The sequence below is a fragment of the Marmota monax genome, unplaced genomic scaffold (genome assembly GCF_021218885.2).
Source record: "Marmota monax isolate L192 unplaced genomic scaffold, Marmota_monax_Labrador192_F-V1.1 WCK01_AAM20220418_F8-fsc00006, whole genome shotgun sequence".
NCBI classification, from domain to species: domain Eukaryota; kingdom Metazoa; phylum Chordata; class Mammalia; order Rodentia; family Sciuridae; genus Marmota; species Marmota monax.
This window is the reverse complement of record NW_026693712.1, coordinates 18631414-18647542: the sequence shown is the minus strand read 5'-3', so window position 1 is coordinate 18647542 and position 16129 is coordinate 18631414. Positions and strand designations below refer to the sequence as shown.

The window sequence follows — 16129 nt, the reverse complement described above, 5'->3', positions numbered from 1 at the left end:
ACACGGGAAACCTGAGGAGGAACCTCTTGACTACTGACAGCTTTTTCATTTTCTGAAGCTTCCCTTGGGTTTTCATGGAAGTTACTCAGAAGAACCGGCTACACTGGTAGAAGTTGGTACCTTTTGAAAAGGTCTGCATTCTACTTATTTTGTGGCTCCCCAGAGTTAAGATGCTCTAAAAATTGGGATATGACACAAGGTGATTTATAATTAGATTGCTGACAAAGAAGGTAGCAAGGATTGGTGTCTGCATCACTGGATGAGGACTTAGCCTAGCAGACAGTGACAGTGTGAGAATCAAATCCAGAATGATCAGTGGCCCAGAGAGCTGGTTTCTTCTCAAGCTCTGCTTAGTTGAGCTCTGCTAGCACTCCAGAGCTTCTGGTCCCACTCATATCCAGGTTCTCAGGGAGAAACATGGCTACTTTTTAAAAATAACTTTTTATCTCTGGGCATAGTGATGCATGCCTGTGATTTGGGAGGATGAGGCAGGAGGATTACAAGTTCAAGGCCAACCTCTGCAATTTACTGAGACCTTGTTTCAAAATAAAAAAGAGTGCTGGGGATGTGGCTCAGTGATAAAGAACCTATGGATTCAATTCCTAGTACCTAGATTAAAAAAAACTTTTTAAATTACAGAACTGTGTCTTCCTGGGGTGGGCTTAGTGGTAGAGTGTGTGGCCTTGCAGCACAGAGCCCTGAGTTCCATCCTCAGCAATGCAAAAAAAAAAAAAAAAAAAAAAAAAAAAAAAAGATATTTTTCTTTCTAGAAAGTAAATAACACCTATAATTTTACTATCCAGAGATGGTAGTTAGAATTTTGATTTTTTAAAAAATTTTTTTATGATGCAAGCCTTTTTGAAATTCATCTAGTGTGTTAGTCTCTGTCCAGGGGATTATTTACAGTGTTATATTTAATACTATATGAAAGTGATACATATTCTGATGTTTGTGTTTTCATTTTAAATTTGTCAAGTCTATCCTTAATTGCATCTTGGCCTCTGAGAGCATGAATCTTAAAGACTATGTACAGAGTGTGCAACTATACCCAGTAACTTGGGTAGTTAAGGCAGGAGGATTGCAAGTTTGAGGCCAGCCGCAGCAACTTAGACTCTGTCTCAAAATAAAAAATAAAAAGGGCTTGGTGTGTGACTCAGTGGTAAAGTGTCCTTGGGTTCAGTTACCAGTACCTATCACTAATTTTCACTGAGTTCTCCATTTTAGATATTAGTCTCACAGCACTGACTTCATGCTGTGTTTTTCCCGTAGTCTAAATTATTCATAGAATGGTAGCCACAATTTATTATTTGTTTTGTGCCAGGCACTGTGCTAACTACTTTTCAAAGACTATTTCATATAATCTTTCTAACAATCCTGAGAAGTGGGTATTGTTATTATCTTCATTTTTCAGGTGAGGAAACTGAGCCATAGAGAGAGTATGGACTATCATTTACTTAAATGGACTATTAAGCATAACCTATCAATCTATGAGCCAGAATCTTTAAGAGCTGGACCTTGGGGATAAGAGATGAAAAGAATCCTGCTCCTGTCCTGCAAGTTGACAGGCTGGCTGAGGCCAGGGGTCCATGGAGACAGACCCAGTGAGTAGATCCTGGCAGTATTTGAGTCTCTGCCCTGGTCTGGTGTTGTAGTCTTGCCGTCCCCCTGAGGGACTGGGTCTTTTTTCCAGCAAATATTTACTTTCCTATCAACTCATGAAAAGTCTTATCACCTTGCACCAGGAAGCTTGCTATTATGTGCTGTCAGGGTTGCTACCCTTTTAGATTGAAGAGGACAGTACTGTTCCCCTCCTTTTCCTTTCCTGCTGGGCTCAGTGACCTTTCCCTCATTTGATCAAAGGTGACATGCATACTCAGGCTGGTGTCCTGATTGGAAGAGGTAGCTTCTCCTAGGGTTACCCTAACCATTCTCCACCTTTTAGACTTCAGAGGCTTTCTGAAGTCCAGGTTCTGTTCTGTAGAGCCTCCCCACCCTCTACTACACATACTCTTCTTCTTTGTACCTTAGCTTTCTCCTCGGGGCCCTAGGCACTAAATACTTTTCCTGGGGATACATGTGCTTAACATAATTTGAAAATATTCTAGAAAAGATTTAAATGCCTTTCAATTGCATTTTTCTTGGTGGAGGGAAGAGGTGGGTCTCTATTAGACTTTTTAAAAAAATAGCATCTGGGATCCCTCTGATTTCTGGAGACTGATCCCAGGGCCTTGCCCATGCTAGGCAAGCACTATGGCATGAGCTACACCCCCAGACTACAAGCACTTGCCCAGCTTGGAGGATTTTAGAGAGTGTGTAAGACTGCATTTATTGTGAGTTGTTTTTAATGAGTAAAAATGGATTTTTGCTTGTGACAATCATGAATCATTTAGGAAGGATCAATATTCCTCTCCCTTCTTCCTGAGCCTCCAAAATAGCCCCATCCAAGACCCTCTATCATCCTGTGGGTAGCCATGAATTCCCCAGGGTTGTGGACAGGGTGTCCTAGAGCTGCAGATCTGAAGGAAAGCTTCCAAAAGGACCCCTGCTAGGAAGGGACATTCTGGGCCACAGGGCCTACTTTCCCCGGCCTAATGGCTCAGACTCTGAGTTTCCTTTGTTTGCTTGGCTCCCAGATCTTCTAGGCACATTGTTCCCTTATATAGTATAAAATGATGCCAAGGACAGTCCTCAGCCCTTTCCGGAAAGTTTGGGGTTTGTCAAAAATCTCATTGGAAAGGTATGAACTGACAGAAGTGGGGTAGGTACCTTTTTAAGAGCTTGGGTCTTCATGCATTTTCTTATAAATGCTTTGCTTTAGCGAGTTGCCAGCTAAGCCCATGTCTGCAGCTCGCTTACATGCAGCTTGAAAGAGTATTTCCAGTGGAGGTAATGGGGGCAGAGCAAATTGTTCATTTATTCATTCATTTGGTGACTCCTTGGTGCTGGGCCTATGGACTGCTCTGTGCTCGGCCATGGGCACAGAGTGACCCGTGCATTGGAGCCCTCGGCATCTTTATCCAGGTAGAATTAGGTGAGGGTCACCAGGGTTCCTCTTGGGGGTCAAAAAGCATTCCTGAATAGAATCATTCTCCTCTTCAGTTGTGGAAGAAGAGTGGTGAGGCCAGGGGTGTGGGGTTCTTAGTGTCAGCTAGCACCAGCCTGCTGGCATGGTAGGTGTAGGTAACGAGGGTGGCTATGTGGTTATGGTGCCCTCAGTCTTCTTGGATTGTCACCCAGAAGCCTGACTCACAAGAAGTTCCACTGAGGCAGTATCATAGGGAAAGGGGTAACTCTTTTACTCCATTTCCTTGTTCCTTGTTTGGTCTTCAAAAAGACCTCAGCTCATTGTGGAATGTGTAAAATGGAACTGTTTGTAGGATCTACCAGCTTTCCGATGCTCATGTTGCTTCCAGGTGTCTTAGCCACTTACCCATCAGGTCTCTGTTTGGGGAGTAGCAATAGCAGCTAACATACACTGCATCCTTGCTGTAAACTACACGCTGGTTTATGTGGATTAACTCAGTAAGTCCCTGAAGAGTGCAGTGAGGGAATAAGTGCATTTTACAGGTGAGGATGCTAAATGTCACACATTTAAGGTGGCATTGAGGCTAGACCCTAGGGTGTTGAGCTCTAGTGCTCTCTCTCTCCTGTCTCTGCATTGTTTTCCTTGGTGGGCTGCCAGACCAAGAGATTGGGTCTGCTTGGCTGTGATCTGGGCAGATGATGACCTCAGCATTGCAAACAGCCTGTCCAACCAAGAGTGTCCCTCAGGTTGGGTGTGCAGAGTGCTGGGCTTTCAGAGTCTGAGAGTGCTTCTGCTCTGTCTCAGGTTTCTCCAAACTTAACCAGTGATGGTATAAATAAACCCACTACGTTGGGTAGCTGAGCTCTTCTCGGTGCAGGGGGAGAAATAGATGCCTCTGCCTTCCTGGCATATTGGAGGTTCCCTACACATCTGACCTCTCTACAAGGTCAAGCCCACTTAGTTTTCCACGGGAGGATTTTTTCATAGCAACCATTAGCCTATTTTAGTGGGAAAATGGTTGGTTTTGATGTTGGAGACTTTGATGTGCCTTCAGTGACAAAACTGATAGAGGTGACCGTGGAAGGAGTTGTTTCCTAAGCTCCAGCCCTGTCTCCCAAGCCAGCAGAGGTCTAGTCACAGTCCTGAAAGCCAGGCACTCCTTCCATGTTCCTTTCTCCACTGGGGACATTTCTGGCCTCACATTTGCCAAATAAGTATGTCTGTGTGGGTAAGGTGGTGACTTTCAGGCCTTTTGAGTTGGTTTTTGGGTGGGTGACAGCTTACGGCAGTGCTGCATGATGACATAGTTGCCATGAATCACTTGGCAGGGTTCTGGTGCCGCACAGTTCTTTCCAGATCTGCGAGGTTAACCTTTTTTTTCCCCCTCTGAAGTGTGGCCAGTGTGCTCAGGAAGTAGAGGGGAGACGTAGGGGACAGTCCTTACAAGTGAGGTCTGCCATGTACCATAGTCTCACCATGTTCTTTGAGATTGGTCATTCTGTCCCATCCCTGCCTCAGAACTCGCTGTGTACTGGGCTCTAAATTGAGGTGCATGCAGGAGAAAACACAACTGTTTTTACTGGTGTAAAATTAAGCCTGACAGTGGAGAAAAAAAACAGCCTGGGGTATTTTGCATGAATATATCTGCAGGAGCTGTTAATCAGTAACAGTGGAATCTGGTACAGGTAGAAGCCAGTTATGGTCTGTATACCTAAGATAAAACACGCTTTGTATCCAGTAAAAACTATAGGGCAGTGTTTGCCTTCTTAGAAAATGTGGCAAGTACTATTTGAATGAGACTCCTGAGGCTGGCACTCAGTATGAGTCAGGCTGACTTTGCCGATAACAGAGCAGCCTGTGCCTTTCTGTGTCTGGGCATTAACTGGCAAAACCCAACAGCTTCCTCCTTGATGATCTCTGCCCATTTGGGCAAGTTCCAAAGAGCATGATCCTTTCAAAGTAACCTCTCCATTTCTCTCCTTATAACCCAGTGCCTGAAAACCAAGAAAATAATTATTTTTTTCTGGTTTCTATTCAGCCTTCTAAAATCATGGCAGAAGTTATCTTATATTCAGAGCCTCTGAGTTGAGGGCTTGTGGTTCTCTGGGTCACTTAGTATTTTTGCTCCACTCTTCTTGTTTTGTTTCCATGATCCCCTTTTTTATGCATCTCTCCTGCTGGAAAGGATGTAACAGCAGGTCATGCCTTACCCCCCTCACTAACATTCCACTCCGGAAAGAGGAGCCATCAGGCCACAGTGGCTCTCTCAGTCAAGAGAAGCCAGAACAGGGGATGCAGCTCAGTGGTGGGATGCTTGCCTAGCCTGTGTGAGACCCTGGGTTCTATCCTTAGCATCATAAAAAAGGAGAGGAGCTAGGGCTATAAGGATGGGCCATGGCAGCCAGGGCCAATGTAAAGGGATGCTCCCTTCCTGGTGAGCCACTTACTAGCCATTGTTTACTTCAATTTTCTTGTAGCTGCACACAGAAAGAAAAAAGAGGGCAGGGCAGTGATGAGATTGACATTCTTCCCACCTACACTCACTGAAAGGACCTGTCCTGATTCTGAGTTCCAATTGTTTATTATTGGTCCTCCACAATTTGCCATGGGACTGTGCACTTCCTAAGATAGGTTTTCTGTCTCTTCTTACCAAGTGGTCCATGAGCTGCCTGAGTCAGGGACAGTGTCTTTTACTTCTGGACTCCCCTGCAGGTTTGGCTGTGTCAGGAAAACAAGAAGTGGGCATGTGAGGTGGGAGGGAGACGGAGCTAAGTGTCAGCAGCCCTAGCTTCTTCCCCCTGCATGTGTGTGGATGTGAGGGTAGCCAGTGCCATGTGAAACAGTGTGAGGAGGCAGGTGGGCTACACAGGAGGCCAGAGTGGACTTGGTGTTTTGGTGACCAGGAGGTGCCTTTGGCTGGCCCGAGGGACTGCAGGTTTAATCCACGCTACCAAAGTGAAGAGAACTGAAACTGCTGCCGGAACAGAATGTTCCTGAGCCACCAACTTAAGAGTTTTTCATGCTGCAAAGCTCAGCTCTGGTGTCACCTCCCCAGGCTGTTGAGGTGCCTGAATTCTTCATGAATAAGCAGAAGATTAAAAGACTGCAGGGTTTCATGTGTGTAGTAACATATTTGTAACATAAAAATTGATGTTTTAACCATTTTTGAATGTGTAGTCCTTTGGTACGTTCACACTGTGGTGCAACCATAACCACCATTCTCTCGAAAACATTTTTTTCTTTTTGTCTTCCCAAACTGAAGCTCTGTACCTGTTGAACAACAGCTCCCTGTATTCCCTCCCTCTATTCCCTGGCAATCACCATTCTGCTCTGACTCTATGAATTTGTACTCTGGGTACTTCATATAAATGGAATCATGCAGTATTTGTCCTTGTCTGACTGGCTGAATTCTTTTTAGCATTAATGTCTTTAAGGTTCATCCATGTTGTAGCATATATCAGAATTTTCTTCCCTTTTAAGGCTGAGTAATATTCTGTTGTGTGGATGCACAGCATTTCATTTATTCACTCATCAATGGATACTTGAGTTGCTTCCTCTTTTTGGCTATTGTTAACAATGTTGTAGTGAATGTGGTTATATAAATACCTGCTTTCAGTTCTTTTGGGTAAGGTTTGTAAAGCTTAAGAAGTGAGATGTCTTTAAAGATTAGTTACTGATGAATCACCCTTCTCTACTTCGGGCTAGACTTTCAGACCAAAAGTCAGCTTTACTCACCTTCTAATTTTAGACTCCAGCATAATCACATCTGGTCACTCACAACATCATGCTTCGTCATGCTTCATTTTGATATTTGATAGGCTTTTGCAAGCTACAATTCCAGTTTTATGTATCATCTTTCATTAACTACACTTTAGTTGGCCACTTCCTTATGATTATGCAGGCACTTCGTTGACACTTGGTGGTAGGCACTGAGCTAAACTGTGCCTTACTACAGCAACTTGCTTTAGGAGTGTGGGGCCCTTCAGGCCTTCACCCTCCTCTTTTCTCACCTGAGTAGGACTGGTCTTTTGGCCTGTCCCCAAATCTGAGTCCATCTGGGAGCCTGAAACACAAGCCTGCTGAAGACAAGGTCACTTGTCCTCCACTTGGGTCAGTTTTGTGCAAGCACGGTGTTATCCCCCCATTTGGTGGCTCTGATAATCTTCTTTTTGTTTCATCTAGTTTTTACACAACATGTAGAATTACTGGAATGAAATGTACTTTTTTTCCTAGTTGAAAGTAAAACACATTTCTGAAATACCTTGGCATTTGGATTTGTTACTGAACAGGTTTTTCCTACAACAGCTAAGAGCACACCTGGGGAGATAATGGGCTTTCTTTTATTTATTTTTTTCTTTTCTTTTTCAGTACTAGGGGTATTGGACCTAGGGCCACACACATGTGAGGAAATTTCTCTACCACTAAGCTATATCCACATTCCTTTTTTATTTTGAGACAGGTTCTTGCTGAGTTTCTCAGGCTGACCTTGAACTTGTGTTCCTCCTGCCTCAGCCTCCAGAGTAGCTTGTGTGATAGGTGTGTGCCAACACCCTGGCCGATAATGAGCTTTTGAGGAATGCACTGTCCTGTCATGAGTCTCTCTACCTCTAGATGATGTTTCCTTGAACCAGTGTCCCTTTGCTGGACAGTAAGGAAGTGGAGATGACTGGTTACAAAACTCTTGTCTTATGGGCATGTGGTTATTTCTGTGTTAATTTCTAATTAGAAATGCTCTAGACCCACAAATGAACTAACTCAAACTTCTGCATAGCTAAGGACACTAAGAACAGTCCCAGTGTCCTGGTAGGCTTTGAGCCTATGACATTGATAAGAACCTAGACTATGGGCCATGCAGCCCTTCCAAGTAGTTCAGGGACCCTGCCACTGCCACAGCCCTGTAATCACCTGTCCCTGGTTACAAAGCTTTTGGTGCAGCCTGTGTAGACCGACACTGCCTGCTCACAGTTCCCTGTGCAGCCTGCATTGTCCTTCCCCATGTTTCAGGCCCTGTGGGGCAGTACATGGAGAAAGTTTGTTCCCCACATCAGAAGAACTTGGAATCTAGTTAGGATAGACAGAAATGTTCTGAGACGGTCCTATTTTTTTCATTCTATTTGTGTGACAAGAGTTTAAATGAAAACATCCCTGGCACACAAAGTTAAAAGTCTCTTCTTATTGCAGCATTCTCTGTTCTGGACGCTGCACAGCATGGACTGGCCTGGGGCCTACCTTTGTCATCTCAGTACCTCCTTGGGACCCTCCCTGCCTCTGTGCTTTTTTCCTTCTGTTTTTAAGGCTGTTTTTGAATAGTTACGATTAGATTATTATGCTGGCAGGAATTTTGAGTCGACAGGAGTCTTGGTGGACTAGGGAAAAGCCCCCTTGGCCAGTCTGCCTGGAGGCCCCAGACAGTGGGCAGGATCCAGCTGGACAAGTAGAGGAGGAGGAAGGATCTCAGATCCCCTGCTGCTTCTCTATTGGGTTCCTCTCAAGGCTGGCCCAGCTTCTCCTGGGGCTCTGACACATGGCTGCTGGGGTGGGAGGGGGAATGATCAGGTGACATTTGGTTGCCAATGAGTTATCTTCAGTACCACTATCAACCCCATTTTTTGCAAGTGAAGACAAAATAAAATTTTAGGAGATGGCAGGGACAGGCTAAGTCAGGGGCAGAACTGAACTACAGCCTGAACCAGGAAGGAAGGAATGTCAGACAGGTCCCAGCTAGATGAGTGAAAGAAAAGGGGCTAGTACCTGCTTACTACCACGCTGCCATGCTATTTCCCTGATGATTCTTATTTGTGTTAGTTCTGGATGCTGGAGAGTGAAGGAAAGAGCCTGCCAGACAGATCAGATGCCTCTCAGAGAAGCAAGAGATCTGTGTTGGGGGAAGGGGAGCTTTTCACAGGGTAACTCAACTTTGACCTGGGTCTCTGGCCTCAACCTAGGAGGGGCCTGCTAATGAATCAGGCAGCTGGTTTTGGAGCTGACTTGGGGGTGAGGGGTACTTCTCTGCCCTGGGGCAGGCAAACCATTCCTCTGGCAGGGAAAGAAGAATGAAGAGTTGTTTAAAGGGTATGCAGCCAGACCAGTTTCTGGAGGTGAGGAGGCATCTCTCCTCACAGGTGTCACTGCCCTTTCAAGATCCATGAAAGACAGGCCTGGCAAGTGGTCTAGGCAGGTGTAGGTGGGCCTTGGTGTGGTTTCCAGCCAGGGGACCAACATTGCCTGCAGTGTCCAGGCCTTCAGTAGGTGGGTGGGTTTTTACTAGGCATGGAGCTCAGTCAGGATACAGATGTGCCTATGGCCTCTGGGCAGACAGTCCCTATACTGCCCTCCTGATTGTTCCCATGATAAGGATGCAGTATATGAGCTCCCTGTCCCCTAATCTTGGAAGTTGCTCTGTTCTGGTCCTTACCTGGCCTTCCCAGTGTCATACTTTCCAAAGTTGTGACCTGAGCTCTGGCGCCATGTGGTTGTTTGAGACCAAAGGAGAAGTGACAGAGACTCTGTGTATGCGTGAGTTGGACTGATAAAGTATGTACACACGGGCAGGGCCTTGCGTTCCTGGCAGACCCCCATCCAGCATTCTTATATCCTCCTGCCAAGGATATCTAGTGCTCGAACCCTGGCTCTGCTCCCTCAATGGATTTGGGTACACCCCTCCCTCACACTGGAGCTGTTCTCGTCAACATGTAGTGAAGGGCTAACTGATCTTGCAAGACCCTTGCTTCTAAAACAGGTTATGGCTTTACCTTCTGAACTCTTGTTTATTTCTGAAGCTTCTCCCCAGAACCCAGGTGAGCTTCCTTTCCTTTCCCCTGTCTAGGTCTGTCTATAAGAGGCCAATTCTTCACTCAGTCAAGGGAGTGGACTGGCTAAAAGGTCTTGTGAATAATTGTAATAACAGTTATTACTAATTGTAATAACAGTTAGTCTTGTGAATAATTGTAATAACATCATTGAGCATTTATTGAATGCTTTACAGTGTGTTAAGCATTTTACATGCATGATCTCTTAGTTTTCCCAGCAACCTGTTTGGTACAGAGTACTAGGATTACCCTGTTTTATAGCAAAAGAAACTGAGGCTAAGAGAGGTTATCACCTGCCCAGGGTTATTTAGAAACAAATAAATACATTTATTTTAAGCAGACTGAATCCAGAACCTTGTGCATGCTAGGCAAGTATTCTACCACTTAGCTGCATCTTCAACTCATTTATTTAAATTTTTTTCTTTTTTCTTTTTATTTATTTATTTATTTTTGTGATACTGGGGATTGAACTCAGGGGCACTCTACCACTGAGCTACATACAAACCCTTCTCATTTTTTATTTTGAATCAAGGTTTTACTAAGTTCTGACCAAGAACTCAAGATCCTCCTGCCTCCATCTCCCAAGTTACTGGGATTATAGGTGGGTGCTACCATGCCAGGCCAATGACCCTATACTTAAATCCAATTTGATGTTATTAAATCCCTATTCTGAAATCCTGATTGTAGTCCTTCCCATTAAAATGGGATAAGATGTCTTTGGGAATTGTGACCTGGATGGGGGATATTCCCTGTATCAGTAAACAAAATTCCCATCTTTCCTCTGCTCTTGCACCATAGCAGTCCACAGACTTCTGTGACCTCAGAAAGCTATTTTTTTTTCCCCCACCAGGGAGCAAGCAGGTAGTTCTATAGAAGCCTGAGTGTCTTCTAATCTAATTTGGTTCTGATACTATCTACCTAGAGACAGTATCCAGTCCCACAGGTTTGGGGCTCAGTTCCCAAGTCTGCTCCCGTTAGATGCCAGCATCAAGCCCCAAAGTTTTACCTGTACTTCTGACTGACCTACTATGAATCAGAGTTTCCACAATCCTCTTCTTGTTTCAGTTAATTTGCTTGAGTGACTCACAGAACTCAGGGAAACACTTCTGTTTACCAGTGTATTATGAAAGGTGTTAAAATGGATATAGATGAAGAGATGTATGTAGAAAAAAGCATGTGGCACTTCCATGCCTTCTCTAGGAACTACCCTCGAAGAACCTCCACCAGTCAGCTATCTGGTAGCTCCCAAACCCTGTCCTTTGGGTTTTGTTTTGTTTTGTTTTATTTAAGATGGACACAATATCTTTATTTATTTAATTTATTATTTTTTTTTATGTGGTGCTGAGGATTGAACCCAGTACCTCACAAGTGTGAGGCAAGCGCTCTACCACTGAGCTATAACCCCAGCCCCTGTCCTTTGGGTTTTTATGGAGACTTCATTTTATAGGCACGACTGAAGCACGAACAATTGTGTGGAAATGTGACTGGACAGAAGTGTCCTCCCTCCAAGGTGTGGGGCAGGACCCTCTGGAATGAAGAGGGTCTTATGATCTACTTTACCATGGGGCTACATCCCGGTCCTTTTTTTAAATTTTGAGACAGTTTCTTGAAAAGTTGTTGAGGATCTTGCTAAATTGCTGGTTGTGGCCTCAAACTTGTCATCCACTTGTCTCAGCTTCTAAGGCATTGAAATAACAGGCTGCCCCACCATTCCCAGTTCAGAGAATTTCTTTATGACCAACACCAAGACAGGAAGGCAAAGAGGTTAGAATTTCCATAATGCTCCTTGGAGAAACCCTAGTTTCTGTCGCCAGTTTTGGGAAGGGAATTATAAGCCAGGAAACATGGATGAAATCCAAAATATATACTATACATCTTTCATACTCAGTATCAGGTAAGGAGGGTTCCTTCCCCTTTTCTTCTCTGAACTTCCCATTACCATAAGATTGCAAGAACTTACTGCCCCTTCCACCCACACCCCACCCACTGCTTCCTGCTGAACCTCAGGTTCCTTGGAAGAGATTCTGAAACACACCTGTGGTAGGGAGAAGGGCTGGGGAGACAGGGACTTTGGTTGTCTGAGAACAAAGCTAGGGTTGTCCTTTGGAGTTTTTGACCTACCTCCACGGAGGACTAGCCTGTTGGTGTGCAGTAGGCAGTCTGCCCACCGGAGAGAGGTACTCACACACACCCGCCCGCTACACAGTATGGCTGTGTTCAGGGCAGCTCTACCTCTGCTGCCCAAATCCAGCCTCAAGCCGGCTTTTGCCTCTTCATGGCAGAGTTGTCCTCACCCAGCCTCTCAGTGGCTAGAGTTCTGCAGCCACCAAGTGTAGGCTTGGTGCTTGAAGCAGAGGGGAATTTCACCACACAGAATTAACACTTCTCTTTGGATTATTAGTCAGCCAACCACTTGCCTTTATGCTGTGCATGTGCCTAGAATTGAATTCCTTGGCTTACATGAAGAGGAGGTACAGCCTTCCCTAGAGCACTGGAAGACCTCCTGAGAGGAGCTGTTTTCTCAGGCCAGCTGAGTCAGACCTGTGCTATGCTAAGAAGTAGCCTGCCTTGTGGGGCAAATAGGTCTGTAGATCCAGGTCTTATACATGCAAAGGGATTTGGCTCTGAGGCATCGGAGGCTCTGGTAGGCTGGATATGAGGGTTGCTGAACATGGCATGGCCAAAGACACCCATGGCATCTATGGACAGTATAGGAAAAAGTGCTATAGGGAGTAGAAGCCTGTATGTTTGAGCAAAGGAGTGACATGATAGGTAGCTGATGTAGAATCATGGGAACACGCTGCAGAGCACGCTGTGAATGTTCCTTTCTAGCTGACTTTGGACAAACCATGTAACCCTCTCTGAAGCGGTCTCCTCCTCCATAAAATGGGACCATAATGTGTTCTCTACCTGTTGATGTGCAGGGCTTTCCACACTCGAGCCCAGTGGTGAGGATGGAGAGGGTGACGGAGGCTAAGTCTAGGAGAAGTAGGCAAGTGCCTTGGCTGGGAGGATTCAGTCCCATATCCCAGCTTCCAGGGTGGTGATGGAGGACCAGGAGAGGAGAAATGGGGAGATGTTTGCAGGACAAAGGACAGGACATGCTCAACGACAGAGTTGCTGGTGAGAGAAGTCCAGGAGCACTACTTTTAGCATGGCAGAAGAGAAGGCACTGAAGATCCTGATAAGGGTACCTGCTGAGGTTATGCGCCAGCAGGAGCAGAGAGCAACTGAGTGCAAGTCAGGATGGAGGGGCTTTGCTGAGGGGGAGAAGAGAAAGAAGAGCATGGGGGGTCACAGTCACTGGGATAAGCAGAGAGAGGGGAGCCAGGGACCACTGAGTGGGCCTGCTCTCTGGTACCTTCTTCCTCCAGGACCTGGATCAGTGGGCTTCTGACTCTCTGCCCATATCCAGAGAGAAGCAGCTGGGATTGGTTTGGTAAATTCTGAAATGTTGCCAACTGGTATTGCTGGAGAGGGATGTAGGTACAAAAGGAATGTTGGCAGGGAGCTGTTTGGGACTGGGCATGGGGTGGGGAGGTGTTTTTACTCACAAGGGCTCCACTGTAGGAGTGGCACAAGGATAAGGGGTGCTTTCTGGGTTCTGAGTTCTGTGCTGGGATGAATGGTGATTTGTTGGCATCTCCTGTTTGCTAAGTTTGCCCAGGAGGAGTCCCAGAGGTCACTCAGGGCTGACAGAGGCAGCAAAGCTTAAGAGGAATCAGAACGGGATGTAAGGCATATAGGACCAGGGATTGGGAGGGGCTGGGTCAGTTCAGGTTTGGTGGAACAGGGTGAGTGGAGTGTCTAGGTAACAGAGACTTGGGAGGCAGTCTAGGACAGAGGACTGGGCTACTGGGGCTAGGAGCCCAGGTCAGTCCACACCAGTTGCCCCCACATACCCTACAGCCAGTACTTGTGGAGAAGCTAGAAGGGGTCAGGGTTGCTAAAAAGCCACAGATGCTGTCCTGATGGCAGGACTCCTTCAGGGACTGTAGAGGAGTGGCTTTGAAGAGTGGCTTTGGAATAAGACAAAGCTGGATTTGAGAAAAACCAAAACAATACACAGTGAAAACCTCCACCTCTTCCCCACATTCTGACCTTTTAGTTTCTTGTCTTCTTTTCAGAGACATATATGTGTCCTTCTTCTACAAATAAAACAAAACACTGCTATGTTCTTTGCTTTCATTCCTGCCTAAATTCTTGGTCACATGGAAGAACTACCTAGTTCTTTTTAATGGATGCTTGGTATTCTTTTATATGGTTTGCCTTAATTTAGCCAACTGGACTCCAGTGGATAGACACTGGCATTGTTGCTGCTTTGGGGTTGTTTTGATGGAGCAGCAATCCTACTTTATGTACAACTCTGAACGCTGGGGCAATTATTTCTGTAAATTCTAGATATAGATTTTCTGGGTCAAAATTGTTTCCCTTCCTCCAAATTTCCCTTCAAAGTTGTGGGGGCACACACCTGTAATCCCTGCAGCTTGGGAGACACAGGCCTCCTAGAGAATCACAAGTTCAAAGCCAGCCTGAGCAATTTAGTAAGCTCCTGTCTCAAAATTTAAAACATAATAATTTAAAAGGGCCTGGGGACGTGGTTTAGTAGTTAAACACACACCTAGGTTTAATCCCCAATACCAAAAAAAAAAAAAAAAAGGTTTCCTCAAATCATACTTCTGCTAACAGTGTACGGAAGTTACATAATGATAGGTACATAGAGCTGTTATAAGGCTTCCAGTCAGTTCTTGCCAATCAGGCTGCTGGGGTGGGGCTCAGGACAATAGTTTTGCTGCAAATTGGATCACTCTGGACAGCACCCTACGAGGTGCTGGGTTGGGTTTCATAGCTGAAGAAGGAGAGGTGGCAGGAAACTGTAGTCTGACAGCTGCTGAGTACCTGATGTGTGCAGACACTGGAGCAGGGACAGAGCAGTAGACCAGACTTCTGCCCTTCCCTCATAGAGCTAACAGTCTAGCGTGAACAAGTCTCCATGCAGTGTGGTAAGTGCTGCCTCTTCAAGTCCCCTCTGACTGGGTCTCTCTCTCCCTTGCCTGCCCCCCTCCCTGCCCCTCAGTGTACGTGATGGAACGGGAAAGGAAGACAGACAGTGGGTGCGCGGCGTTCCTGGCCGCGTGCTGGACTGCACTCTGCTGCTGCTGCCTTCTGGACAACTTTGACTGAGCAGCCAAGACCCAAATGTTCCCTGCAGCTCTGCTACCTCCTGTTACTGCAATAAACAACTACAGTTGCATAACTTCACGTTTTTTCTTTGAAAAAAATCTAATCTGGAATCTGAAATTTTAGTACCTATAATAGGTATAAAATGGCACCTATTTTAATTTGCCTTCCCTGATTACTAGTGACTTTGAATATAAAAATAGAAATTTGGGGCCATTTTTTTGTTTCACATAGTGAATTGTTTATACATTTTTTTCTTAGCCCCCCCCCTCCCTTTTTCTAATTAGTTTGTCTTTTCTTATTGACTTATAGAGAATCTGGTTTTCTGGTTTTGGTGTTTTTTTGTGTGGTTTTTTTTTTTTTTGGTACTGGGGAATGAGCTCACAGGTTGGGGGCTCAGTCCCTAAGGCTGCTACCCCTCTGATGCTGGCCAGGCCCAAGCCCCTGGTTGTTTTGCCTGTGCTCTGACCCAATGAGTATAAATTAGGGTCCTTACACCCACTTCTTGGATTCTGTCAATTTGCTTAAGTGGAACACAGAATTCAGGGGAACATGTTTACTGGTTTATTATAAAGGATATTACATAGGGTACAGACAGAGATGCTGAGGGCAAGGTGTGAGGGGAAGGGTGCAGAGCAGCTGTGCCTTCTCTGGTACCCCACCTTCTGGGAATCTCAACATGTCAGACTGTCTAAGAAGCACACTAAACCCTGTCTTTTTAGAGTTTTTATGGAGACATAGGCATGATTGAAGCTTGAACGTCTGTGTAGAAATATGACTGGACAAGAATGGTGTGGTCTAATAAAATAGACTTGAATGGGAAATCTAGCAAGGTCCATCCAGATTGTCCTTGGCCTCTCTGCAGCATTCCTTCCTCTCTGGTAGTCTGTCAGATTGGAGAACTTCTTCATGGCTAGCTCACAGAGAGGCAGGGGAAGATTATTTTTTGTGACCTGCCGTAGGAAGAGAAGTTATGGTTTGTATGAAGAGGGCCTTCTAAAGAGAGGGCCTCCCTCCTAAAGTGAAAGAGTTACAAACCAGGAACTATGTTCAAAAATCAAAATATGTATATCATAATATCACAGTCATCCTTTCTCCATTAATTTGAAATGAG

General features: G+C 45.4%; 1 long non-coding RNA gene across 1 annotated transcript in view; it reads left to right on the top strand.

Moving 5' to 3' along the window:
- The window catches only part of LOC124103595 (uncharacterized), a 29248-nt gene extending 14157 nt beyond the window's left edge, over positions 1-15091 (top strand). Inside the window, exon 2 of the long non-coding RNA XR_006855233.2 lies at positions 14912-15091. This is a non-coding gene — a long non-coding RNA (uncharacterized LOC124103595). The remainder of the gene's footprint in view (positions 1-14911) is intronic.
- The last annotated feature ends 1038 nt before the right edge of the window (positions 15092-16129 follow it).